Source organism: Leptidea sinapis, chromosome 3 (assembly GCF_905404315.1).
Source record: "Leptidea sinapis chromosome 3, ilLepSina1.1, whole genome shotgun sequence".
Taxonomy (NCBI): domain Eukaryota; kingdom Metazoa; phylum Arthropoda; class Insecta; order Lepidoptera; family Pieridae; genus Leptidea; species Leptidea sinapis.
Window position 1 is genome coordinate 11,937,266 of NC_066267.1, and position 27,305 is coordinate 11,964,570.

General features: G+C 33.1%; 1 protein-coding gene across 7 annotated transcripts in view; it reads right to left on the bottom strand.

Moving 5' to 3' along the window:
• LOC126979541 (broad-complex core protein isoforms 1/2/3/4/5) overlaps positions 1–15,976 on the bottom strand; it is a 145,504-nt gene extending 129,528 nt beyond the window's left edge. Inside the window, exons 1-2 of one of the 7 annotated variants that reach the window (XM_050828892.1) lie at positions 15,871–15,976; positions 15,440–15,585 (exon numbers count right to left, since the gene is read on the bottom strand). The gene's annotated coding sequence lies outside the window, so the exon portion shown is untranslated. The other 6 variants (XM_050828891.1, XM_050828894.1, XR_007732839.1 and 3 more) reach the window with 6 other exon arrangements.
• Between the last annotated feature and the right edge of the window lie 11,329 nt (positions 15,977–27,305).

The following is a 27,305-nucleotide window of genomic DNA, read 5'->3' on the forward strand; positions in this document are numbered from 1 at the left end:
CTCTAGCGCATTTTAAAAGTACCTTTTGACGAGTTCCGAAAATATTATGTTTTAATAAAGTAGGAAAACTAAACTATATGCATTTTCAAGTCCTGCATAATTAAAATAATTTTAATTCAGCACACGAAAGGTCCCATCTTGACATACTTAATTTATCATGTTATTTATGCGTGGCTTCTCAATGTCATTATTCAAAATGGCCACCAATTTTGACAGATGTTTTGGCGGCAAACTGTTATATAGCTTGCGCATAATTACTTTAAAAATTTAAGCTTATCTTGATGATTGACGCGGTGCCTGCACTTTACAGTACATTATATTAAGTCTGTTGAGGTCAGAAAAAGATTATCGCTCAATACATCAATAACATTGGCCAATATGAACTTTTAAGTTGTTTTAGGACGCTGATTAGCGTTTGAACCCACAATCCGATCTTACGAACTAGACGGATAAAATACTTTATTTCTCATCTCATAGTTGTTCATCACCTGAGGAGCTTTTAGAATGGTAGTGTATCTAAAGGAAGCTAAGATCCACAGAGGAATGCTATTCACACAAAACGCACTCAATAAGTTATACTTCTTAGGCCTGACGAAGCAAAAATCATAAAAATGATTTATTCTCCGTTTTTAGAAAGAACAATTTTGTAAAAATCTTGCAAGGATGGCTTTGACAATTAATTATTAAATAATGAATACGGCTGTATGAGCGTGAACCCTTTGCCTGTCCTAATAATAAACGAAGAAACCAAAAAAAAAACACTCTATGAACGCGGCCATCTCACATTAGATAATGAGGATGATCGAGTCTCTGGGTATCCAGTAGGTACTTTGTAAGCTCCTAGATTACTTTAGAAAATTTATTGAAGCAGGCTTTGGAAATCTATAATTATCTTAATGTTTTGTGTTTTCTTTAGTGTTAATCCCGCCAATACTTGTCTTTAAACAATTCGGCACGTGTTTCGCCTCTACACGAGGCATCTTCAGGAGATGTTGACTTGCCAAACTCTGGCACGAGACTCTACCTACTACTTCTAGATTGTCATTTTGTGTCTACTACCGCCGTTTACACGCGGAGTGTTTCGAAAGTCTGTTTTATCTTATTCCTGCCGCCGAATTTACACATTGTACCACACGCCAAAATCTCGAGTCCTTAGATATTATTTCCTAGACACTTAAAAATAATTGCGAGATCTTCATTTAATATGAAGTTATCAAATTTTTAAGGACCAACGATTTTTATAGTCACTGCGTGCTCAATCATGTAAGTAGATAAAGTCACGGTTGTCAGTTAGTTCAACATAAAGTAGTAACTAAATTTGCATTATAATCATTTCAATAAAATCAAACGCAGACATAATGTTATCTTGTGTAAGCAGGCCTTCCGCGATCGTTAAAAGCCTATAAATATCCTTACAAAGAGGACGCGGGGTGTATGTATGCAAGCGCGCGGGGCGGGGGTCGAGGCGCGCGGGGAGGGGCGTTGCGTTTCGAAAGTTGCAACGTCACCTTGACCTCGATAGTACTGCGCAGGCGCATACGTTATTATTGCTGATTTTTCAAGCGATCTGCTAACGATACATGGAATGTCTCGTACATTTAGCATCCCGCTGCTTGCGCAACATAAAAACATTATCTGAGACTTTGAAATAGGCACGGGCGTGCATTAGTTAGTTAGTAGGCACTGACTATATAACTAGTCGTAGTTGAGATTTGGAATATGCAACCTAGAGATAGTATTATTATTTTATTTACTAAGAATATAATATACATTTCGATAAATATACATTGTCCCCCAAAGCCGTCTAGACGGTTTGACTGGGGGATCTTACAGTCTCACTATAATAGTGAGAAGATACCACAGACAGGGAATGAAGCGAACACCCTCAGATAAGTTCTTGTCATAAAACGGTGACAGCAATGTATCCGTAACTAGAGATACGTTATTGAAAAAGGCCCTAAGTGTCGTAGTAACCAATTCGTGTTTGTATACAGGCAGTCATGTGGTACTGGAGATAGAGGAGCAGAGGTTATCTCGTGGGCCGTCTAGTCTTTTGTCACAGTTCGTTACACCAGGTGTTATCTGATCAAGACTTGTTAATTTTTCGTACGTCACTATTTTTAGATGTTATTGTCAATATTAGTGGAGCGTGGGGCCTGGATTTAAAGTACCTAGAAATTCAAGCTTTTAATGTTTGACAAAAGAAAACTGCATAGTAATCGTTTTGCGTTAAACTATTACTACGTTCACAAAAATCGTCACCTTTTTGCTCTTAAAAGTGATTTTCATTATTATAACACTAGAAATAAGGGATTGCTTGTAACTAATTCTAGTAAGCTTCAAAAGATACATAATTACTTTAAGGGTAAATGTATACACTTTTATAATAAAGTTCAGGCATTATCTATAAATAAATCTTAATGTTTTATAAAAAAAATGGCTCTGTCATAAATCCTATTACTCCACAACTGAATATTTAAGTGATCGGACAGCCTGCGACTAGATTATGATAATTTTATATCGTTAGAAGTTACTGTACAATATTTATTTATTTATTTTTATTTATTACACTTTTTTGACACCACATTAACAAAATATAACTTAATTACTAACATACATAATTACATGATATGGTGCAAATGGCGGCCTTATCACTATATAGTGATCTCTTCCAGGCAACCATTTGTAATACAATAAAAGAGAAAGGCAGTACATTAAAACGGTAAGAAGTGTCAAAAATATAGACACACATAATATATACTATACTAAAATATAGATAAATTTATAAGAAAGTAAATTATGTAAAAAGTAGGAACAATAATTATCATTATATATCATATATTCTGAAAGAATTGTTGAATTATGTTGGTGGATACATACAGATAGATTCTATCAAATAGAGGACAGATAATGTTTTTTTAGTTGATTTTTAAAGGATGCTAATGATTGTGCTTGACGGATAGTAAGCGGCAGTTGATTCCAAAGAGTGATGGCATTAATGGTGAAAGAAGAGTGATAGCTATCAGATTTATGGAAAGGAACATTTAGTATTTGTTTCGCAGCAGAGCGCAACGAAAGCTCATGCTGAGACCATCGTAGCTCAAATCTGTCTTTAAGGTAAATAGGAGTGTTTTGTAATATTGTTTATTTTTATTGAAAAGAATGCTGAGAGTTTCTTGAGTTTCAATTTTGAGAAAATAATGTGTATATAGTGTGCATTCTATATATATAATGTTAATTCTAATGGTACGTGTTATACGTTCATATTTAACATGTCTCATTAGAACTTTGCCTTTATTACTTTATAAGATATTGGTTTTCTCTATTGATGCTTTTTATTTCAACAATAATAATTTAGTGACAAAAATGTGTTTTGTGTTTTTATGTCCAAGACTTGGCCTAAACTTCTTTAGGCGAAATATTGCCTTTTGTTTATGGTATTGAATGATATGATGATGTCCTGCTCTGCTACGATAAAATCATTGTATAGTCGGCTCGATTCGACCAAAGGAGCGTGATTATTCAGAGGAAAAATTACCAGAGTGATTTAAATGTAAAATTATAATAATATTTACAATTAATGTTATTTAAATATAGAATAGAATATAAAAATTACTTTTGAAATATTGAATAAGAAATATCTTATATCTTTAAATGAGCAATTCTTGTATATATATATATATATCGCCCCCGAAACCCCCTATATACTAAATTTTATGAAAATCGATCGATTCCGAGATTCCAATTATGTATATATATATATATATATATATATATATATATATATATATATATATATATATATATATATATGTATATATATTAGGTTTCAATTTAAAAAAATGTAGTTTTATCCGTTTTAATGAGAAACAGCTACAATAACTTTAGAATACAAAGGTAAATTTCGACACTATATACAAGACTATAGTAGCTCAGATGGGACATTGGGTGATCCGGAAAGCAGAAGACCCTGTTCGAATCCAGATGTCCTATTAGTTTTTTTTTTAAATTCAAGTTTGTACATTCTTAAAAATCCGAGCAAGGCTGGGTTGTCCGGATATTTACGTATTAAAGTGCAGTGTAAAGTTGTCTAAAGCTCATTCCGTTCTTTCCTACTCATTCTCTTCTGCATAATGTTCGAAACCAACATACCAACACGTGTATGGAAAAATAAATCTATATATTTTTTATGTTTTTATACATCTCTATGTGACATCTCAAAAATATGACCACTAAAGAAGAATAGCATTTATTTTGAGCGGAGTAATTATTTTTCGTAAAAGTAAAAAATTGTGTCACTGCCAGAGGTAGCTTGTCTTACCCAGCTTTTAATCAGCGATCACAGTTTAAATACTATTTATTATATGTTCGCACGGACTAGTAAAAAAAGAAGGACTCCGCGCCGTGATACTAGCAAGTGAAGCACCTTTATGCTAGTGTGTGTGCGGTTACGGGGTATACCAGATACACAATTTTTGCTCCCTTAAATAATCATATATCCACAAATACTTTTATATTATTGTTTTTACACATTTTCACAACGGATGACGGCATTTTTAAAATATTTTATTGCGACGCAAACTGATCTGTCACAGACGATGGCAAATCTCATAATGGCGGCCAATCGGCTTGTATTAGTGTAAGTGTATGCGTGGGGCTATGTATTTACACGTTTACCAGCTTGTTTTGGTACCTCACTGTTATGTAAGGTGACACGGAGATATTTTACTCGTCCGTGTACGTACGTGAAGGCGTAAAAAAATGTTCAAGAAGCTCAAATCGCATGCAATGCCGCGCGCTTAAGTTTCGCTTATCGTTAGTGATATTTTGCGGAAGCTATAATATTATGTACGTAATGAAGCTACGACAGGATGTGTACTGACATTTGCATGATCTTGTGTCCATAATGTCGGTACATATTCGTTAAATTCCTCTCAGCAATCAGTAATTAACTAAACATTTATTTATACACCATTTGTTATTTATATTAGTACCTGGACGACCGAGCCTTGCTGGGATTTTTAAGAAGGTACAAAACTTGAACGAAAAAAAAAACTAATAGGACATATGACGACCTGTGTAGCCTACCACTATATATATATTGTGGTTATCGATCCTACCTACTAAGCTAGAGGTCCCGGGTTCGAATCCCGGTAGGTGCAATCATTTATTTGATGAATATGGATGATGTTTCCCAGTCATGGATGTTTATATGTATTTATGCATGTTTATTTGTATGTTTATATGTATTTATGTATGTTTAAGTAAGTATATTGTATTAAATATATCATTGTCTTGCAACCCATTAAACATATATGCTTAATTTGGGGCAATAATGTGTGTAAAAAGTGTGTCAATATTATTATTATATGGATTAGAACCGGGGTCTTCTGCTTTCCGGATCACCCAATGTCCCATCTGAGCTATCATAGACTTAGGTGGCGGAATTTACCTTTGTATTCTAATGTTATTGTAGCAGTTTCTCGCTAAAACACTGATAAAACTACATTTTTAAAAATTGAAACCTAGTTAGATCGATTTATCGTCCCCGAAATCCACTGTATACTTATTTTTATGAAAATCGTTTGAGCCGTTTCCGAGATTCAGGCGATATATACAAGAATTGCTCGTTTAAAGATGTAAGATAAATATGAACTTCATCAACTACCATTAAAGTAGTTACAAGCCACTTAGTATCTTATGGATATATATCTACAATAGAAAAATTTCAAAGTAAAGCGAAAAAAGTACTATCTAGAAGCTAATAACCGGGAATATCTATGTTGTATATTTTAATATTACTACTTTATGTTATATTAAGTCTTAAGTAATGAAAAAATATTGTAGTGCGAACTTACCTCTCCTTAAAACCTCAGAGGTTTTGCGAGTATGTCTATATCTATTTTAATATGATAAAGAGGAAAGATTTGATTGTTTGTTTGTTTGCATTGAATAGGCTCCGCAACTACTGAACCGATTTGAATAATTCTTTCACGGTTTGGAAGCTACATTATCCCCGAGTGTTATTAAATTTTCAAAAAATTAGGAATCCCTACTAAAAGTCCAGTAATGTAACCCAAGGTGTAAAAATACGTACGCGTACGACGTCGCGGGGTATCAGCTAGTTATTATATATAATAAGATAATTTTATTCAATGAATTAATAAATAAATACTTAAATAAATCTAAGTGATCACCGAGTCTCAAGCTTGTGTTAAGCGCACAGGTATCGGAACAGGTTAAGCAGATGGTTATATTGCCACGTGCCACTCAGGATACTAATGCACCTATATTAAGAATTGCAATAAGTGTATTAAGACTGTACGAGGGGACAGGCATCGTGACCTTGGAGCATCTACTTTTCTAGCGTTGTTTTTTTTATGTTTATTTATTTGTTACAGTAATAGTAGTTCATATATTTTTGTTAAACGTTGAATTTTTGTATCATTAATTATAAGTCAAACTTAAACATCTACTCTACATGCTACTACTAAAATAATCATAATTAATTATTTCAGGCATAAACAAAGAAAAAACCAAATGAAATGAAATTGCAATTAAATTGATACTAATAACAAGTTAAAAATAAATTAAATTACATGCATAACAATTATTTTAAGTAAGAAAAAAAATGTCTATTATTTGCAATATGAACGTCTACCCATCTTAAATCCGTTATTATTAACATTGTTAGAGACAGTCATCAGAATTAGAAATAGAAAAATCTTTACTAGTAATAATTTAACGCCACACACTAATCTTATCTATAAATTACATATTACAATACAAAAAAATGGAAAAATAATTTATGATAAATATAATATTTAAATTATGATGAAACTCGCTGACTGGATCATTCGGCACTCTTCTAGACATTATTATTATATATTTTAATGAGCGATACAGGAATTACTAATAGCCTCGGTTAATGTTTAAATTTTTACGAAAAAAAAAAATTTTTTTTTTCAAGGAATCATAGAAACAAAGCCGTGGTCACTAGCCATGTCTGTAACACTCACAAAAAATATAACAACGAACCGGTACTGTTTAAATCTCAAATATCATAATATTATAAATCTTGCTAAAACAATGAAACGACGAAGACTGAATCATAGATATAAACAGCTTCATCATACGCGAGCAACAAGAAGCAAAAATCCACTACTCCGACCTACAAACACCTTACAACTCGTTAGGGTGTCATCACACTATTTGGTATTGTTTCTAATCTATTGCGCTTCAAAATATAATCTCCGGTTAAAAGATTTATCATCAGATAAATTATATTATCGAATGCATTGCTACTAATAATATTTAAGTCCGATTTCCTTTGATATATTTTTGTTGAATGAATTTTTTTGGAGATGTATTTTTAGAAAAGTTGCTTCAAAATTCATTCCATTATGATGGCCGAGATATTCGCCGTAAAGTCGTTTTATAATTCTTTTTTTATAATTATTGTTGCGTTGGGATTAACAAAATAAATAGCTATTTATATTTAATATTTTAACACACAAATCAAAATATTTTTCTTATTATTCAGTTTTCTACACAAACAAAAAATAAGCCATAAATTCGTCATGAAAAGTTAAAAGAGCATCCATTTTTCTACTTTACCTAAATTTATTAAAACATTATTTTAAATTAATTGATCATAAAAAGAATATGTAGAAACGGCTGCCTTCAAACTCGGTCAATTCTTCAGCAGCCTATAATTATACACGATAATTCACCGAAATTCAAATCAACGATTTTGTCTAAAATCTGTCTACGCAATTTACGGCACAGTTTTGCAACCAAAGCTAAATATGTATCTTTAATAATTTCCAATAACACTAAACTGCAAAGTGGCCTTTACTTTTAATTTTAAATAACTTAAATTAGAATAAAATTTAAATTGATTAAGCTGTAACATATATTGTCATCATATAATAACTAATGAGTCATTATATATAAACTAATAAAATAAATAATAAGATCATGTCGATCTAACTTGACACCAATTTTCAATTCATTCATCATTCTTGGGATATAAAAGTAAATCGGTATTCTCATATTTAGGGTAGAAAATAAAACATTTTCATTTAAAATAAAAAAAGGACAAAAAGACAGAGACAGACAAAGTCAGGTAAGTAAAAACGAAATTACTACAATTTTTTAAAGGAGTATAGATTAGGTTCCACAACCATTTTTTTTATGGTCCACATGTTATGAAATACCCCACTGGTTAATTACTATTGCGGTAGAATATTAAAATATGTTGACTAGAAATGTAGAATATTTTTTTAAATTTTTTATTAAAATAAAAAAAAGCTACTGTATTATAAGAATGTTGGAAAGTGAACGCAAATTTTATCACCTTCATTAATATAGATGGCAAACTAAATTGCTTATTTTTTATAATATATCGCTTAAAGCTAGTAAAGAGGCAGACTAGTAGTTATTTTAATTATGGTTGAATACCCAAAAGAAATAAGTTTTAATATATTAAGATAATCTAATGAATTGCAAAAGTTGAGAGATGAAATTTGGATAATAGATATTAATGCCACTAAAGCAAGAAAAATAAAAAAACGAGCAAAGCTTAAAAAAAACTCGTTCTCTCGCTTCTTCTTAGAAAAAGTATTTAAAAAGTAAATAGTGTTATATCATCCACGGCACGTTTTCTGTGTGAGGCGCTATCCAAGCTGAATGCTTTTTATAATAAAGATATCATTTGTAGTTATTGTTGACGGACGCATTCGTTTCGTTACAAGCGGTTACAACGTAGTGTGGGAGGACCACAATGCAATGCGCTTGTTCAAGGCTGTCTGCAATGAATGCACAGGAACTTTCCTCTTCCCTTTAATAGATTTGCCTGTTCTGTGTTGTTTTATTTGCGTCTATGTATGACAAGTGACCATTCTATGGTCGAGCTTAGTGCCTATTATTGATGTACTCTTTGCTTATATTTGAAATATGGTTAGTTACGGAATAGTAACGCCAGCGGTATATTCTATACTCTTCTACCACAAGATTTATCATCTAAGGTTAAACGCTTAGCTTTTTAAGCCAGGCTAGCGAAGCTTTCTAAGAAAAAAGCGATTCACTCGATTGTATAAAATGTGCAGTCATTGATAGATTGACAGATGACGGCTATAATCTTGTAAAAAAAGAAGATAGTCGAAATAAACTACGTTATAAGCAACTGTTTGCTTTCAAACGTAGCCGGATTACTACGTCGTGGCCAATTGCGATACAGTAATTACTACTATTTCAAACTTATGTCAAATGCAGTGTCTGCAGGTTTCATATTAAACTAATTTTCAATTCATTCCAATAAAGTAAATTCAATAAATATAATTATATGGACATGGAATACCCATGAGCTGTTTCCATCGTCACACCACACGCTACAAACTTAGATATCCTGACCATCCAGATGTGGGGAGTTGCTCCATAATTATTTTAGGAAATTTCTGACGCCAAAACCAAACTATGGAACGAACTCCCTTGCGCGGTGTTTTCGGGAAAACACGACATTGATACCATCCAAAACCTACTTGACATACTGTTATTGCTCCTGTGATTGCTCTGGTATTGCAGGAGAGGATGAACACTGATCACTTAACATCAGGCGCCGTAGATATCATTATTTAATACTAAGTATGATCTTACGCGTGCTATTTAAATACCTGATTAAACGGAATAATAAAAGTGACTGATATTAAAATGTTATAAAAGATGATTTATAATATTAATTCCTCTAAGTTTCACAAAATCAGGAGCTCTAACCTCCCCAAACGGGATCGAGAGCCAATGTCTCGCGTAATTCTGTTAATTTTCTTATGGTTTCCAATGAACAGAATTTTCTAAGAACAGGACAAAATAATCTGTTTATATTGTTATAAAACTGTATTCCCGTATCATGTTTGGACAAAGTCTAATAATCTAGAAGTGGTAATCATAAATTTATAAATTTAATTGTGAAGATGTGTTTGCAGGTCACTTTCTGGAAGATGAATCATTCATGCTTATGCTCAGCAATATGGATAAGGTACGAGAGAACGCAGCTTCTTTTTGTATGGATCCGTGTATAGTTTTGGGAGAATAGCTACCTTGCATAGGAGGCCGGCTGGATGATGGGTACCACAACGGCGCTCATTTCTGCCGTGAAGCAATAATGTGTAAACATTATTGTGTTTCGGTCTGAACGGCGCCGTAGCTAGTGAAATTACTGGGCAAATGAGACTTAACATCTTATGTGTCAAGGTGACGAGCGCAATTGTAGTGCCGTTCAGAATTTTTTCGGTTTTTTAAGAATCCTGTGCGGCACTGCATTGTAATTGGCAAGGCGTATTAATTACTATCAGCTGAGAGTCCTGCTCGTCTCGTATCTTGTTTTTATAAATATTAAAAAGTTTTTCTGTATCAAAGGAAAAGTATGTAAATGTTAGGTAAGGTAGACCTATATGGGTATATTCCACAATCAGGTCGGAGATGTATTAAAAGAGGCGACAGGTCAGAAGTACCGAACATAGGAGAGCCTGAATGCAAGGTTTGTCGCTAGTTGAAGAAGTCCTGCAAGTATGTCCAATGGAAAAAAAGTATCTTAAACTACGCTTTGCAGAGCGTTTGAATGTAGGCCTTTTTCTCGAAGTATATGCTGTATCTACTTTGCCCAGCTTCGTCGAAGCTAATATGTTTTTGCCTTCTAGATGACCGCGGGATTAGCTATCACTCGAAATTTGTAGAACCAGTATTCGAATACTAGGCAAGGCTTTAAGTTAAGTGTTGTAAAAAAGAGGTCATACGATCAATGGAGTTTTCCCTGGTGTTGCAAGAGAATGTGTGCAGCGGTGATCAATTAACATGAGCTGACCCATACGCGCGTTTGTCCTCCTCTTCTATAGAAGAAATGGAAGTCCGTTATATCTGCCTAACCCTCTGGGACATACGTGTGATTGTATGTATTCGGAAGAAAAGGCCTGCGCCGGCGTAGTAGTTAGTGATTCGTAAACCCAACGTTCCACAAAAGTATTGATACTTACTACATCTAAAAGAAGTTCAAGATATAGTATTTATTTGCCTAGATATTTCATACGCATAAGCTAAAATAGGTTATGATAAAAATATATTTAACTCGGATGAAACAGCAAATACTTGCATGATGGATTAAGTTTTTTTTCCAAACGTAGGTAAAACAACTGTTGGTCTATTTCCCATAACGGAGTAAAATATAAGGTTTGATATTTTCTTATGAAATGTATATATAGAAACCATTATTACAATAAATTTAAATAGGTATGTCAATATACTTGTTAAAAGCATGACTGGTTTATAAGGTGTCATTTGATGGGTGGTTTAGGACAAAAAATGAAACGAGCAAGACGAAGGTACACCTAAAGACATTACCATGCCGCTTACGACTCTTGATTTGGGTTCATTCAATATTCTAAGTGGCATCTCAATTGTGCTCGTTATTTTGATACATAAGATGCTAAGTCGCAGACATACAAACTTCGAATTTCAAACCGAAATACACACGTTTGCACACGCATTGTATTGTATTGTAGTGCCACCAAGGCAGAAAAGGAACCGCTGTGCAAAGAAATAATCCCTTACTGATGACAAAGTGGAAATTGATCCAGACCGCCTAAACTCTCTATCACTTGTTGGTGCTTTTCTTAATGGAATTATTATCTAATTCGTTATATTTTATATGAGTATTACTCGGACGTGTAAAAAAGATGGACTCCGCGCCGTGATATTAGCAAGTGAAGCACCTTTATGCTTGTGTGTGTGCGGTTACGGGAGAGAAAGAATAAATTGTGTAACTGGTATACACCAGTTACACAATTTTTTCTCCCTTTAATAATCGTATATCCACAAATGCCTTTATAGTACTGTTCTAACACTTTTCCACAACGCACGACGGTATTTTTAAAATATTTTATTGCGACGCAAACTGATCTGTCACAGACTATGGCAAATCTCATTATGGCGGCCGATCGGCTTGTATTAGTGTAAGTGTATGCGTGAGGCTATGTATTTAGAAGTTTACCGTATTGTTTTGGTACCTCACTGTTATGTAAGGTGACACGGAGTCCTTCTTTTTTTACTCGTCCATGATTTATATGAGTATTATGAATAATTTAACAAAACTAATTGCAACACTAAAATTGCAAGCTAAATTTAACCAGAATTTAGTGTTGTTTCAAAAATGGCTTTATTGTTATTGCTTCTAGAAATCCATCCTGTCCTGATTCTGTCTATGATATTTGAGAGTGACGTGACAAAGTGACATTTCCTGAGAGCATAGGTGAAGGAGAACTGGCACTCAGATCAGAGAGATATAATTACTTCAATTATTGAATTCGATGCGTCATTTGCCCTTTTCTTCATCGATGACTTTTACTTATTTATTCAAAAGAAGGACGTTAAGCAGAACCAACAATATGGCGTGGATCTTAATAAATTTCGACAAACAATCAATTTCAGTTTTATAAATGCTGTGGTGCCCTTTCATTCAATCAGAGGCAACACAAGAACGCGTCCGATACATGAGGCAGCTTTTCTTTTATTTCATTGATGATGGCAAATCCATAGCTTCAGTATAAAATATATTTTGAATGGCGTTTGATTTTAGAAGCTGCGGTTACAATTGTCGAAAGAAGATAGTAGTTTGGCGAAGTAATAATCTGAAAATTAATTCTCTGTTAAAAGTAACCACTACGCAACTTTATATAATTTTCACTTGACAAACCAACCAAAGATTGAATTGCTGCTTTCGCGCTATAACTGAATCTTTTAACCTAATTTTCAGCACTTTTCAAACGTCAGTTTTTACTTAAAAATTTGCACACATACTGAGCTCTTCAAAACTTTAGCCTTAAATAAGAAAAAATAGATCTTGTAATAGTAATATACTTCAATTCTGTATCATAGTGTCTCTCCCGGTTCGATCCCCGCCCGCCACGTACCTAACGTGTGGTGTGTTTTTGGTTTTAGAATTCATATCAGTCTAGCAAAAATCTCTAAGAAAAAAGTGATTCACTCGATTGTATGAAACATGCAGTCACAGATAGATTGACAGATGACGGCTATAATCTTGTTAAAAACGGAGATTGCCGAAATCCACTACGTTTTATGCAACTGTTCGCTTTCAAACTTATGTCACATCACTGAATGTTTCATAAAACTAAATTTAAATTTTTACTTAGGCAGTCCCTTATTATGTAGTATTTACATCCTCTTTGTTCATATGTTCGTTTATTAGACGCTTTATAATGTTGGCAATGCTTTTGTGATTGTCTCTGGTGATACAAGAGCGTATAGGCCGCGGTGATGACATATCATCAGATGATTTTGTCCACGCTCACGTTTCACCTTCTATACTATGAAAAAATGGAATTAATTAAATATAAACAAGTTTATGTTTGTTTGTAATCGACTCATTTGGGGGCAATTTCTAACCAATTTAAACAGCAAGATTTCGTTCAAACTTCGTAGATTTATCGAGGAGCAATGACTACATTATTTTGATAAAATTATTCCATTTTTCATTGTGCAAAATAAAATTTTTGTTAATTTATGTAATTTTTTCTTCTGTCGTCGATAAGGCAAGAATTGATGTTCACAATGATGCTTACACATTACTGCTTGACGGCAGAAATAGGCACCGTTGTGGTACCCATAATCTAGCCGGCATCCTGTGCAAAGGAGCCTCCCACTGGTAAGTTTAAGTTTGCTTTAATTTCTAGTATCTAATATGCTGATGTTATGTGGAGAAGGGATGGGATGGTAAGGATCTTACTGATGCAGAACAACGTTGATAGAATAAGTGTTTTACTTGCGCCAGTATAGCTAAGGCTAACAAACTACATAGGCATCACTTGATGAAGTGGTCACCCACACATATTACCACCACAAATTAAAGTTATAATAATAAATGTCCCAAATAAACCCTATTCATAAAATTACCAAATTGTAGAGTTAGAGACAGACAGTTTTGGAAGTTTGGACGTTTATGGAATAGACATAATTTAATATATTCTTAAGAATTTTAAACATTCGTTAATTTTTTTTTTAATTATTCAAACTTAAACTTATATTTCTGATAACGACGCCATGCCAGTGATTAGTAATTAAGTGAATCGCCATGCAGGTTTTATAATAAATTATAAATACTTTAATAATATAACTTACGTTCTTTTGTATGGAAATTTAACAAGTTTTGCTAGACACTTAACCACCAAAAGAATAGAAAATACTTTTTGAAACAGGGACATTTTACTTCAGCCATCAACAAACGCATCGGGCTCACTTGAAAGTAGGTGATCGTCCCCACAGACTATATTCGTCATGATTATTTTACCTTGTGTGGGGAAATTCATAAAAGATTCAGACTTTCAAAAAGATTCACTACATCATAGATTAAACTATGATATCCACTCTAATATATATCTGTATAGATGTTCCTGCAACAATTTTTATATCCAAGTCCATATAATCACATTATTACCATAATATAAGAATAATATTATCAAAGAATAATAGTATGATTAGAAAATTTTAACTGAAAAACAGAAAGCATAATATGTCAAAATTAATCAGATGAGGCGGAAATGATGGCGGGAAATTTGTATGTAGGTACTAAAATAATTTATTTTTCAAATCGAAAAGCAACCATTTTTTATCTTTTTTTTATTGTACAATAAATACATTTTGGGCTTGCTAGTAAAAATGTTTTCTCTTTCTTGTTTATTTTTAATTTTTTTGTAAGCATTTTATTAGTACTTCAAGCTACAAAAATGAAGAAAACTTTTAAGTTATCCGAAGTTAAGAAATGAAATTTACCTACTTTAATTACATATACTTTGAATTTCATACCATACATAGAATACATAGCTATTTGGTAGGAACGAAAAATCCATTGTTAATGAAAAGTTAAAAAATAAATATATAATTTATTTTACTACTATTCAATGCATCAAGGTTTATGCTGTTATTATTATTTTATTTTTGGATAAATAATCATGTAGGTAATATTAATTATTTGGCCTTTTTATTAAAATTAAAATCATATTCTACAGTCTTAGAATAAAAATATTTGTAGGTTAAATAAAATGCGATGGCTACCAAAATTCAACGTGCCCACGCACTTATGAGATTTAACCGAAAAAAGGAAGAATTTCAAAATGGCGGACTTTCTCTTCAGTTCCTAGTGAATCTGACGTCACAGGACGACGTGTCGCGCTCCCCTACTCAATTCAGGTTGTATAATTGTGTAAATTAAAAAAAATATGTTTTAAAATTAAGAATATCTATAACTAATACATTGTGTTTTCTTAAAAGTTCTTTAAATTATTTAAATAATAAAATTATTCATTAAAAAACTTCACTTCTTAAAATAACAAAAGTTAGATAAAATAAAATTAAAAAACAAAATCGTACTCACCAAATATAAAACAAAATCAACACAAAAGTCCAAATTATAATTTAAAATAAAAGTTCCGTACACCACACGAGCACAGACACTGCAGCAGTCTTTAATTATTGTAATAGAAAATCTTGTCTATCCTTTTATGCCATCATTGGATTCTTCTGCAAAAACCACAAAAAAAAATAAAACTTCGTCGCCCGCCTACAGGATAATAGACAAAAACGCCCGTCGCTAATACAGCGATAAAAGAAAAAAATTAAATTCGAAAATTGAATTAGAATCTGACAGCGCGCCGAGAGCTCTTTATTATTCGAAAAATTGCGACGCACTGGCTCAACATAATAAAACGGCCAGGAAGATCGCCTTAGTCTATACCTATTATTTATAATAGGTACTTTTTTTAAAAATTAGCAAGGAGCGTTTTGAGCCAAAAAATCTAACCTAACCTAACCCTGTCGGGCGGGCGACTGGCGGGCGCGTAGGGGCCGCATTGCCAAATATTTTTTTTTGCATCTCGGCCGAATTATGCACTTGTATGCGACTTACGTCGTCCCTTCATTGTAGTAGTGCGACGCGTACCGATTGAATATTTTTACGTCTCGTATCTGTGTATGCCACTCACACATTGATCACTCACCAAATTTTTCCATGTCTGCGTGGACGGCCCTTGGTTCTATAGTTTCTTCAAAATTTCGTCGTGGTCCGTATGAATACTCGATATTTTGGACACTAATTTTTTTAGACGTTATATTGAGGGTCATTGTCCGTATTTTCGGGAACTCTGACTAATTCCAACAAATGGATCCGTTTATTTGACATGACTTTAAAAACAGAAGCATGTTTGGTTTCTCTCGTCGGCGTTGGCGCACTTCACACCTTCAGATATTTAAAAAGAGAAATATTTTCAAGTTCCTCACAATTAATTCCGGTCAGTTCCTTGGATTCCGTTTAATTCTTGACAACCACTGTGAATAATATTAAATCGGCTGAATCCGTGCACCTTTGCCTCAGCTATATAGACAATAATATTTTAAACATAGAACGTCATTGCCTCAAGGTCGTTCTCAAAAGCGAAATAATAGACTACGGAGTTGGGTATTGCTTTTTTTCGTTTTGTTTGCGAAGGAGTTGTAATGCATTGTAATAATATAATCGCATAGTCGCACTCTAATCAAGCAATACATTATTTTATACAGGACAGGGCTCAACTCTTGATAGGTTAGATTTTATTTAATAGTTTGCGGAAAAAGTCTTTCACATATCTAAAGTATTTATAAACTTGTAATAAAATCTCTTTGGATGTACTATTTTTATCTGGCTGGTTTTGATTTGTTTTGAGAAACACATTAGTAAGATGTTGTTTCCAGCTATTTATCGTTTGTTTTTCTTTTTCGTCAAAATGAGTGAATCTAAATTTGAATGAAAAAAAAAAGAAAGAATGCAGTGTTAGCAAGAGTAGCATAAAGTTGGCTTAAACGTTTTCAATCTTGGAATTCGATTAATTATACTCAGATAACTTTTAAGTCTAGATAGAGAGTTGCTGTTAGACAACCGAAAAAACAGGTCAGGTTTAAAACTTTAGTATGCGTGACAAGCTCCGTCTTACACGTGTGCGTGTTTGCAAAAAAAAATTGGATCAATCAACTAGGAATTGATCACAAAAAAGTTTTGACCCATTTGAAAATAGTGGATCACGAACGACGCGAACGTCTGAAAAAAAATTATAGTCAAAGGCTTTTCAGGGTTCACAGACTGTGTCAAACCTTACTCGCAATGAGGTGGTATTGTGTATCTGATGGGATTGGAAGCACATTGTTCATTATGACCATTTACCGTCGCGCAAAACCATCGAGTCTGATCTCTACTACCAATAATTTATAAGATAAAAGCAAGCAACAGTAGAAAGGGTCTTCCATCGCGATAACGCGTGGTGTATACATCTTAAGTCATTTAGCAAAAATTAAGAGAGTTTGGCTTAGTTCATCCACTATTAGCACTGACCTTCCTCCTTTCTGCTTCGCACTCTTCAGAATTCTTAAGACAGCGAAAACTACTTATCCCGTTTATTTTGTGCAGAAGTCCCAAATTTTCTACAGCAACGGGATCATGAAACTACCAGTGCGCAATACCATAATAGGTAATAAAATGTAAAAAAATGTCTTGTGTTTCATTTAAATTGTGAAGAAGCTTTTTCACATTGTAATCTACAAGATAAATTATTTTTTTTTAAACAACTGGAGCTTCATTTACTTCTTTCAACATTAACTATCTGCCATTGAAAGCCCTGTCAAAATTGGTCCAGCTGTATCAGTACAGAGAGAAACACAACAATAAAAAATCAGATTCTTATATTAGTCTTGAATAAACATTCACACTTATCATTTAGTAAAAATTACTATTGTAAATACTACATATTGAAACCCTTTTTGAGAAAATAATGTCTTTTATTGCTTTTACATTCAAACACTGCATTTTAATACAGTAAGACGCTAAAGTAATTATTTTTTTATATATAAGTCGAAGTATTCTTTTAATACTTAATTATTTTTGTATTGTGTAGATTTGTACGCATAGATCTAGATATGAGGTATATTATATCATATTTTCATCCCAACACAATTATTGGGATCGAAGGTATAAAAATAGGCAAGTCAGTATTAATAGTTTGATTATTTTTGTATTGTGTAGAGATAATATGAGGCCTATTATATCATAAGCATAATTCGGAGTTGTTCAGCTTAATAATTTTTTTATTCGTTTAACAAATGTCACGCATTTAGATTATTTTTAGAAGCTTAGATAATACAAACGTTATTTTTATCCCAATACAATTATTGGGTTCGAAGGTAGAAAAATAGGCAAGTCAGTATTAATAATTTGACTTCATTTGTTTAATTAATTTAGCTTATTCTTTTGTGTCTGCGAAGAAAAACTGTTTTGTATTCTGGTTGTATTTTTTTTTAATTTTATAACAATATCAAATTAGAGCTATAACCGAAATATTTCAGCACCTCGTGATGCTTTACATCCTACAGATGGTGTATGGGTCTCTTGCCATTTGTATTTAAAACTATGAGGTTTAAAAAATATTAATTGTATCTAGTTCTTAATAAGATTTTAAATTTTAACGTAATTCAGACATTTTGAAGATGACGAAAATTCTGTTGATAGTTTAGTAGCCGGAAAGATTATGGGTACCACAACGACGCCTATTTCTGTCGTGAAGCAGTAATGTGTAAGCACTACTGTGTTTCGGTCTGAAAAGCGTCGTAGATAGTGAAATTACTGGGCAAATGAGATTTAACATCTTATGTCTCAAGGTGACGAGCGCAATTGTAGTGCCGCTCAGAATTTTTGGGGTTTTTCAAGAATCCTGAGCGTCATAGCATTGTAATGGGCATGGCGTATTAATTACCATCAGCTGAACGGCCTGCTCGTCCCTTATTTTCATAATAAAAAGTAGGCCAAGCTAATTAATATAAAGCGTACAACATATGCTTCCATTGTAAAATATGATAAAATATTATTTGTAACGTCAATAAAAGGTTGTGCTTATGTAAATTAGAGTGAAAACCTTAAAAGCTCGACAGGGCGTTAATGGTGTCCCAAATATTAACCCTTTGACTAACCGAGGCTATTAAGCCTACTTGAATTCATATGCTCTACCGGCGGAACTAAACTATTCAAGTTGCCTGCACTAAACTTCAAAGGGGATTATGAAGCATGTATGCTTTAATAAAATTAATAATATTAATATTTTGTGTACTAGAAAGCAATTGGATATATGCTTCAATCAATAAGTGGTAACTTTTTCCTAAGGTGATACTCTTGTATCACCTTAGGATAGTAAATTAGTCAATATATTATTGATAATGTTATGTATGTACATAGGCACATAAGCCAATTTGCTTGAAACTGTCATAACCACAACGCTAACACCAGGAACAAACATAAGCTTATAATGCCTACGACTCGGCTTAGTCGAGTTAGTAAGTCTTTTGTGGAGCGTTGTATATGCTTTTACAACAAGATCCCAGAAAATGTTCAAAACAAATATATTACGAAATCCAATTAAAATTATTCAAAAACGTTTGTGTGGTAAATGTGGGAATGGAGCGACCGCCTTCAGGCTATTAACTAATGCAGTTTATTGTAAGATTTTACATTGGAACCATATGTTAAAAAAAAATCCCTCTGATTTTGTTGCGCCCAAAACCATGCAATGCCGCTCAGGATTCTTGAAAAATCCAAAAATTCTGAGCGGCACTACAACTGCGCTCGTCACATTGAGACATAGGATTTTAAGTCTCATTTGCCTAGCAATTTCACTAGCTACGGTCACCTTCAGACCGAAGCACAGTAATGCTTATACATTTCTGCTTCACGGCAGATATACGGCCGTTCTGGTACCCATTATCTAGCCGGCATCCTGTGCAAAGGTGCCTCTCACTGGAAAATATAATAACTATTGAATGTAATATAAATATGTTTTGTAATTATAAAAATTACTTGAAGTAGTTGGCACATCCTGAATTATTGGGCCTGTTGTGACCACCTAATATTATCACGAGGGAACTGCGCTCATTTTAGTCATGGCAGATTCCATAAAAACAGAAAAATGACAGTCTCATTGTAATTATTCTTGTTTAATTTACTAAGATACAATCACTTCAATGTACGTTTGGAATAGCTAACCCAAGAAACGTTTTAAATATTTTCGTATATTAAGTAGAGCTATTGAGTACTAAAAAGTAGCATGGTAGCGTGCGCCGGCGCATTAGATAGCGTTGGGTTGCTGGCCGATCGCCCTTGTTAGAAAGGACATCACTGACACAGACCAATAACACAGAAGTGGCACTTCCTTGCTGCTGCGTCCGCGTCGGTACCGTTCATTACATTATCAGTAGCTGTACGATTTTTAAGAAGGTACAAAACTTAAACAAATAAAAATTAATAGGACATCACCCAATATCCCATCTGAGCTATTATAGTCTTGTATATAGTCGTTTATTTACTTTTCTATTCTAATGTTATTGTAGCAGTTTCTCACTAAAACATATATATAGATAAAATATATTTTTTTAAAATTGAAACTTAGCTAGATTGATTTGTCGCCCCCGAAACTACCTGTCTACTAAATTTCATTAAAATCGTTGGAGCCGTTTCCGAGATTCAGATTATATATATATATATATATATAAGAATTGATCGTTTAAATTTGACAAATTAGTTTATCACTAAGAGGTCCTCACACATATCATGTCTGTATGTGTCACAAAAAAGCTCTTTAGAAGGACAATGTCACCTGTGACTATGTAGGCTGTAAAGAAAGCGTAATGAAAGGATAAGTAATAAATGCAAAACATCCGTAGTAATAAGTATTTTTATTACTATAATAATAACATGACAAAATCACAGAGTAAAAATACAATTTATAATGATATAAAAACAAAACCATTTTTAAAATATAATAGTTAAAATTTAATACCGAATCATAAAATAGACTAAAACGAAGATCTATTGTTTCACAAATAGTACTAATTCTTATTAAAAAGCAAATAAATTTAATGAACAAAGTATCTATGTACAAAAAAGTTTTAGCATCTGGAGCCGATCAAGGAGTAACCTGTATTTCGACAAACAGACCCAAGTAATACAAGTATTTTTATTAATTACTAACACTATTGCAATATTATATTTTGTTCTTACTAGCGTAACTTTTTTAAATGCCTTTTTACTAAATAATGCAATACCTAGCTATTTATATAGACTAAGAAATCACATTAAAACATAATGTGAAAAAGGTACTAAAACTTTGGTACCTGTAAATATTCACTAAAAAATAACAATTGCACTTATATAATAATCCCATTACAAAAGAAGTATTATCAAATTAAGTACAACAAAAAGAGTTGAATCTACCCTCCGTTTTGAAAACTGTATTGTAGATTGTATTTTTAAATCTAGTTCTTGCCATCTGAATCAAAATAGAATACCTACAATTATTTAATTACAAAATAAAACTGACGTCCTTAGTTTTAGTTATTGTCGTTTTCCGCACCGCAGCGCTAGTCGTGACCTTGCTAAACTACACTAACCTAACCTAACATATACTCAGTTATACATTGTTTTTGCTACTCGCCTATTAAATACCAGTTTGTTGACTCGCAAAATGTAGACGATAGCAGGTGGATACATTCACAAATACTCTGCTGTCATTATATTTATTTTTCTACTTACAATCTACACATTTCTTTTACTGTTAGTATTCCATAAAAATACCCATAGTTTTTATGTTTAGTTTATCCATTTTGAAAACAAGTGAAATTTTAACATTTTAAAGTATATTTTTTTTAAATGAATAAGTAAGGTTCGATTTCCTATAACTTTATGGATATTTTTTATATTCAGTAGTTATTTATATATTCTTTAAGTTACTGATGGTTCGACAAATTAAAGACTGTTACAAATATGACGTATTTGTAGTGGATTTTGCCGCGGTGATTTTGGTAGGGGAATAACTTTTTAGCCCGAGTCGCGGTTGACCTCGACATGCTGGGAACGTTTTTGTATGAACAATTTTATTTTTATTTTAGGTTTCGGAATCCTTTATTTTTAATGTGTTAATTATAATGCAAGAAATGTTTTTATTACGAATGAATTATAATGAAAATAGTTATAATAATATTTAAATAATTTTGATAACAGTAATAATGTCGAATATATTATTAAATTTATTTGTTTTTTTCTTGACTCGTATTTGACAATAGATATTTTGTTAAATGTTTTAAATAATTAACAAAATATCTAGTTTAAAATAATAATTTGGACCAAGGTTGCATTATATTGACCTCTTTCAGTGGTCAAAATTTTTTTTTCTCTGAGTGGTAAATGCCAGATCTCAAGTTAATTGTAAGATTTGCCACCTTGATTTATAACAGTTATGGTCAAAAGAACCCCAAGAATCCATTGTTTTCAGATAAAATGATGAAATATGTATTCATAATCAATTAATAATTTAATAAATAGGTACATAATGTATCTATAAGAATATATCTCGTATTTTATAAAACACTTAATTTAATTGACTTCATTGATATTTAGTTTCTCTAAGTTGTGTATCTATATTATTATGTTATTACCACCTATGAAATGATTGCTTATTTATAGTCCCACTTTCGACATCACAATAAATGACATAAAAATTGCTTTTTTTTACCATTGGAATACTAAGCTTACAAAAGAAGGTTAATACACAAATAAAATTTTAAAACAAAATTTTATGAACGATGCGGGACTCGAACAACTCGACGAAAGAAGAAGCAAAACGATAAAATAATTAGTCCTAGAATCCACCCATTCGCGACAGTCAATCTGCGAACAGGGAACTTACAACAAGGTCCAAATACCAGAAAGCACATAAAAAGCGTCTTGTACGATGAAGTTCAACTATTGGTACTATTATTTTAATGAGCTCCGATACTTCCAGTTAGTTCAATCTTCAACGGATTCGTCAAAATCAATAAATTATATAAATTAATTACTTAAATGGTTATTAAAGCATAAAACACTCGTAATTTTTCATGTATTTTTGTAACACGAAATTATATCTAATATAATTACTTTATTAGTCGGTAATGTGAAAAATTTTTTATAAAGGCTTTTCCTTAAGGATATACGTGAGAGTATGATGGAGTTGTCGGTTTAGTTCCAGTTAATTTTAGCTCAATTATTATGCAACTCTATATATTTTAATTTAATCTTTGCCGTACCTACATGACACTCACACACGCTCACAATGCGCGGGCGCAATTTGGACGCATTGACTTGGGACATTTACGATTAGATGTCTCATTACTTACGTCAATATAAATAATATAAAATGGCGCGTATATTCAAAAATTTTGGAAAATTCCCCAGAAACAGAGTCGTAGCCTTTCGAAGCGTGTTGGTTTTTTTTAAATAAGGGACGAGACCAGCAGGACGTTCAGCAGATGGTAATTGATACGCCCTGCCTATTATAATGTAGTGCCGCTCAGAATTCTATAAAAACCCCAAAGCTTCTGAGCGGCACTACAACTGCGCTTGTCATCTTGAGACATAATATGTTACGTCTCATTTGCCAAATAATTTCAATAGCTAGGCGCCGTTCAGATCAAAACACAGTAATGCTAACACATTACTGCTTCCTGGCAGAAATAAGTGCCATTGTGGTACACATAATCTGTCCGGCATGCTGTGGAAAGGAGCCTCCCACTGCAAAAATAGGATTTGACGTTATAAAAGATATTCCTTCAAGTTGCTTGTAATGTTATTCTAGCATTTATTGGGTTACTCTTGACGCTTTTGAGGTGAAGGAAAACATTATGAGGAAACCTTTACACATCTGCAGAGAAATAAAATGTTATATTTTGTGAAGTTAACTTTCTCGCACGGGATTTACAGTTTAAGAAATGGGCTTGATCGTAGCTTCCTGCCGCCGAATTCCACCTACGCACGACACGCCACAAGTTAGGATATCATCCCCACCATCTGGATGTGTGGCGGTCCTCCACAGCGCGGTTTTCAAGGAGCTTTCTTCCACGTTCTACCTTTGTAAAGCTGTGGAATGAGCTTCCTGTGCGGTGTTTTTTCGACGATACGACATGGGTACCTTCAAAAAAAGCGCATATACCTTCCTTAAAGGCCGGCAACGTTCTTGTGATTCCTCTGGTGTTGCAAGAGAATGTGGGCGGCGGTGATCACTTAACACCAGGAGACCCGTACGACGTTTATCCTCCTATTCCATACAAAGAAAAAAAGAAAAAGCTTGAACACTAGACGATTTAACGCAAAATCATCAATAAATACTTACCATACCATAACAAATAAATATTACGTGACTAGCTGACCCGACAGACGTTGTTCTGTATATAATAAAAAAATAATGTTTTTATATGAATTTGTCAATAATATATCATAACATAAAGAATTACTTCGTAAAATATGCACCCTGCTGTCGTAATGACATTGTTTCACAGCAGAACTGTCAAACCGTGCGTCAATAAATTCTCTCATAGAAATTATGTATGGACACATCAAAGGAAAAACAAATTTGTTGTTTTTATTTAATTCCGAGCATTTTCCTATTTATTTCACCTTTTAAACCTTTTCTGGACTTCCACAAATAATTCAAGACCTAAATTTTCCAAATCGGTCCAGCCGTTCTCGAGTTTTAGCGAGACTAACGAACAGCAAATCATTTTATTGATAAAAAATGCAATGATATTTGTATAAACGTAGAACAAATTTTTGTGAACAATTTAAATCTTCAGGAAAAAATAGTTGAACACGTCTGCAGATCCAAACTTATTAAATTAACCAGACACACGAAATCATGCTTCCACGTGTCAGTTCAAATACCCGAGGATCGTCAAACTCTGATACAAATATAGATAGTCTTACAATATGTTTTCCTGCTGATTTATTTATCAGATCCATGTGCTTCAACATGTAAAGAAACTTTCAAAAATATGCTTTTACAACAAGATCCCAGAAAATGTTCTAAACAATAGTATTACGTTATTCAAAAGAATTGCTAAAAAACGTTTGTGTGGTAAAGGTTACTATAACATGACTTTCATAATGATTCCAAGGATTGGGAATGGAGCGACCGCCCTCAGGCTTTTAGATTATAAGTTTAATTGTACAATATTACTTTGTAAACATATTTTTTGATGAAAAAAAAGCCCGTTGAGTTTGTTGCGCCGATTCTTCTCAGGCCTGAGGTATTCATTTTGGAATGGGTGGTAGTTTTTTTTTGACTTTCAATTGGTGATGTCACACCCTATTTTTAATAAAATAAAATTGAATTTGAATATCGTTTAATTTATTTATTTCTTTTTTACAAATTACATAATATTATAGTTAATAAAATTATTGTATTCTCATTCATATCAGATTAGCCGTTTCTAAGAAAAATATGATCAATTGTCAGTGACAAACAGACAATAGAAGAAATCTAGAAAAAACTTAAGGCGAGTGCAAACGTTCAAAATATGAAAAAAGCTGATAATATATTAAATTTGTAGTTTGATAATAATGTATAAATTATTACACCATCGTAAAATACAACAAATTTTGATTTATACATTATAAATTCAAAATTTTATGCACAAGCGGATACTTAAAAACGTCTTAAGACCCATTATTTCGTATGCTTTTATACGTTACCTTTTTGTATTATTCCTATTAATGTTTAACAAGAGCAATGACCCAACGTGCCAAATTATTTATGTGAATAATAAATGTTTTTGTGTGTATATGCTAAACGAATGTTTGGAATTGATGGCTATTTTTTACGTCTGCTTTCGCGGAATATCCGTTTTGTTTTATTGAATAATTATGAACAGAAGAAACGAGAGTTTATACAAGGCTAAGGTGCTAGAATTTTCTGCGATTCAGAACTATATTGGCGGCTTAATCCCATGGTTTGCGTTACGCCGCGTTATTATTTGACTTCCATGCAACAATCATGAGGATTGTTCCGAAGAACTATTTATCCGACTCCTCCGCTGGCATGTGGTGCGATGTTCCATCATCCCACAAAATGGCCGCCATTCAAACAAATAAAAATGTTTATTTTGCTAAAGTATTTAATAAGTAAATCAGCCAGTACAGTGTTAGCCTAACTCGCACTAGTTCTTATTTATAGACATAACCGAATTAATAGCTTGTAGTAAGATATTAGGTTAAACTAAACAATTTGTAATGACAAGTGAATAAAAGTTATTCAGACAAGTCTTCGAAATGACGGAACAATTACTAGAGCTAGTCAAATAAAGACGACCTTGAGCCAATGTCGAGTCAATGACAAGCTAAATACGACCCATTGACTTTGGTCTAGCTCTAGGAGGACATACGAACAAAAACAATGTGTAAGTGTGCGATAGCGTCCTATATACACACAATGATCGTACGTACAATATGTTTTGTAGTGTGCGGGTCGTAGGAACGCGAGAGCCAGTTTGTATTCTGCAAAAATGATGACGTCGATCGATTGTTGATCAAATACTTTAAGTTTGGAAGTAGTAGCGGTTTTATTCGCCTTTTGAACTGGTTTACCACTCTATCGACGTCCACTGCTGGACAAAAGCCTCGCCCAAAGATTTCCACGACGATCGGTCCTGCGCTGCCCTCATCAAACGTATTCCGTAGATTTTGACCAGATGGTCGGTCCATCTTGTGGGGGGCCTACCAACTGCGTCTTCCATTATGTGGTCGCCATTCGAGGACTTAACTGCCCCAACGGCCATCTGTACGTCGAACTATGTGCCCTGGCCACTGCCACTTCAGTTTCGCAATCATTTAAAAATGAAATAATATAAATGAAAATAATACTAAACATGAATTGCCAGTCTGATAATTTTTTTTAGTGGAAGAGAAGAGCTCATTCTACAGCTTGGTTGTACGTGGCAGAAAGTTTCTTGAAAACCTGTGGAAGAACACGACACATCCAGATTGTGAAAATGATATGAGAGAATACAGCGTGTCTGGCGATGATGAGATTCATTATTTATTACCTTTGTTAATCAGTTCACGTTAGAAAAGAATAGAATAGAAATATATTTATTTAGTGAGTGACAATTACATAGTATATTGCAACAACACTTGGTAAGCGTTATGAAGCTGCATCAGACCTAATTGGCATGGGGAGAAGAACTAATAAAAAAAATCCCACCCCATCTCCTGAATCAGATTAACAATGTCGCCTTCTTTTTATAATACTATTCAATTTTAGGCAGAACCAGAAAAGAACCGTGCATCAGTCTCCTCTATCTAGGTAATTTATTAAAGTATAGGAAATCGTCTTTGTAAAAGACCCTTTAATATGTATGTATCT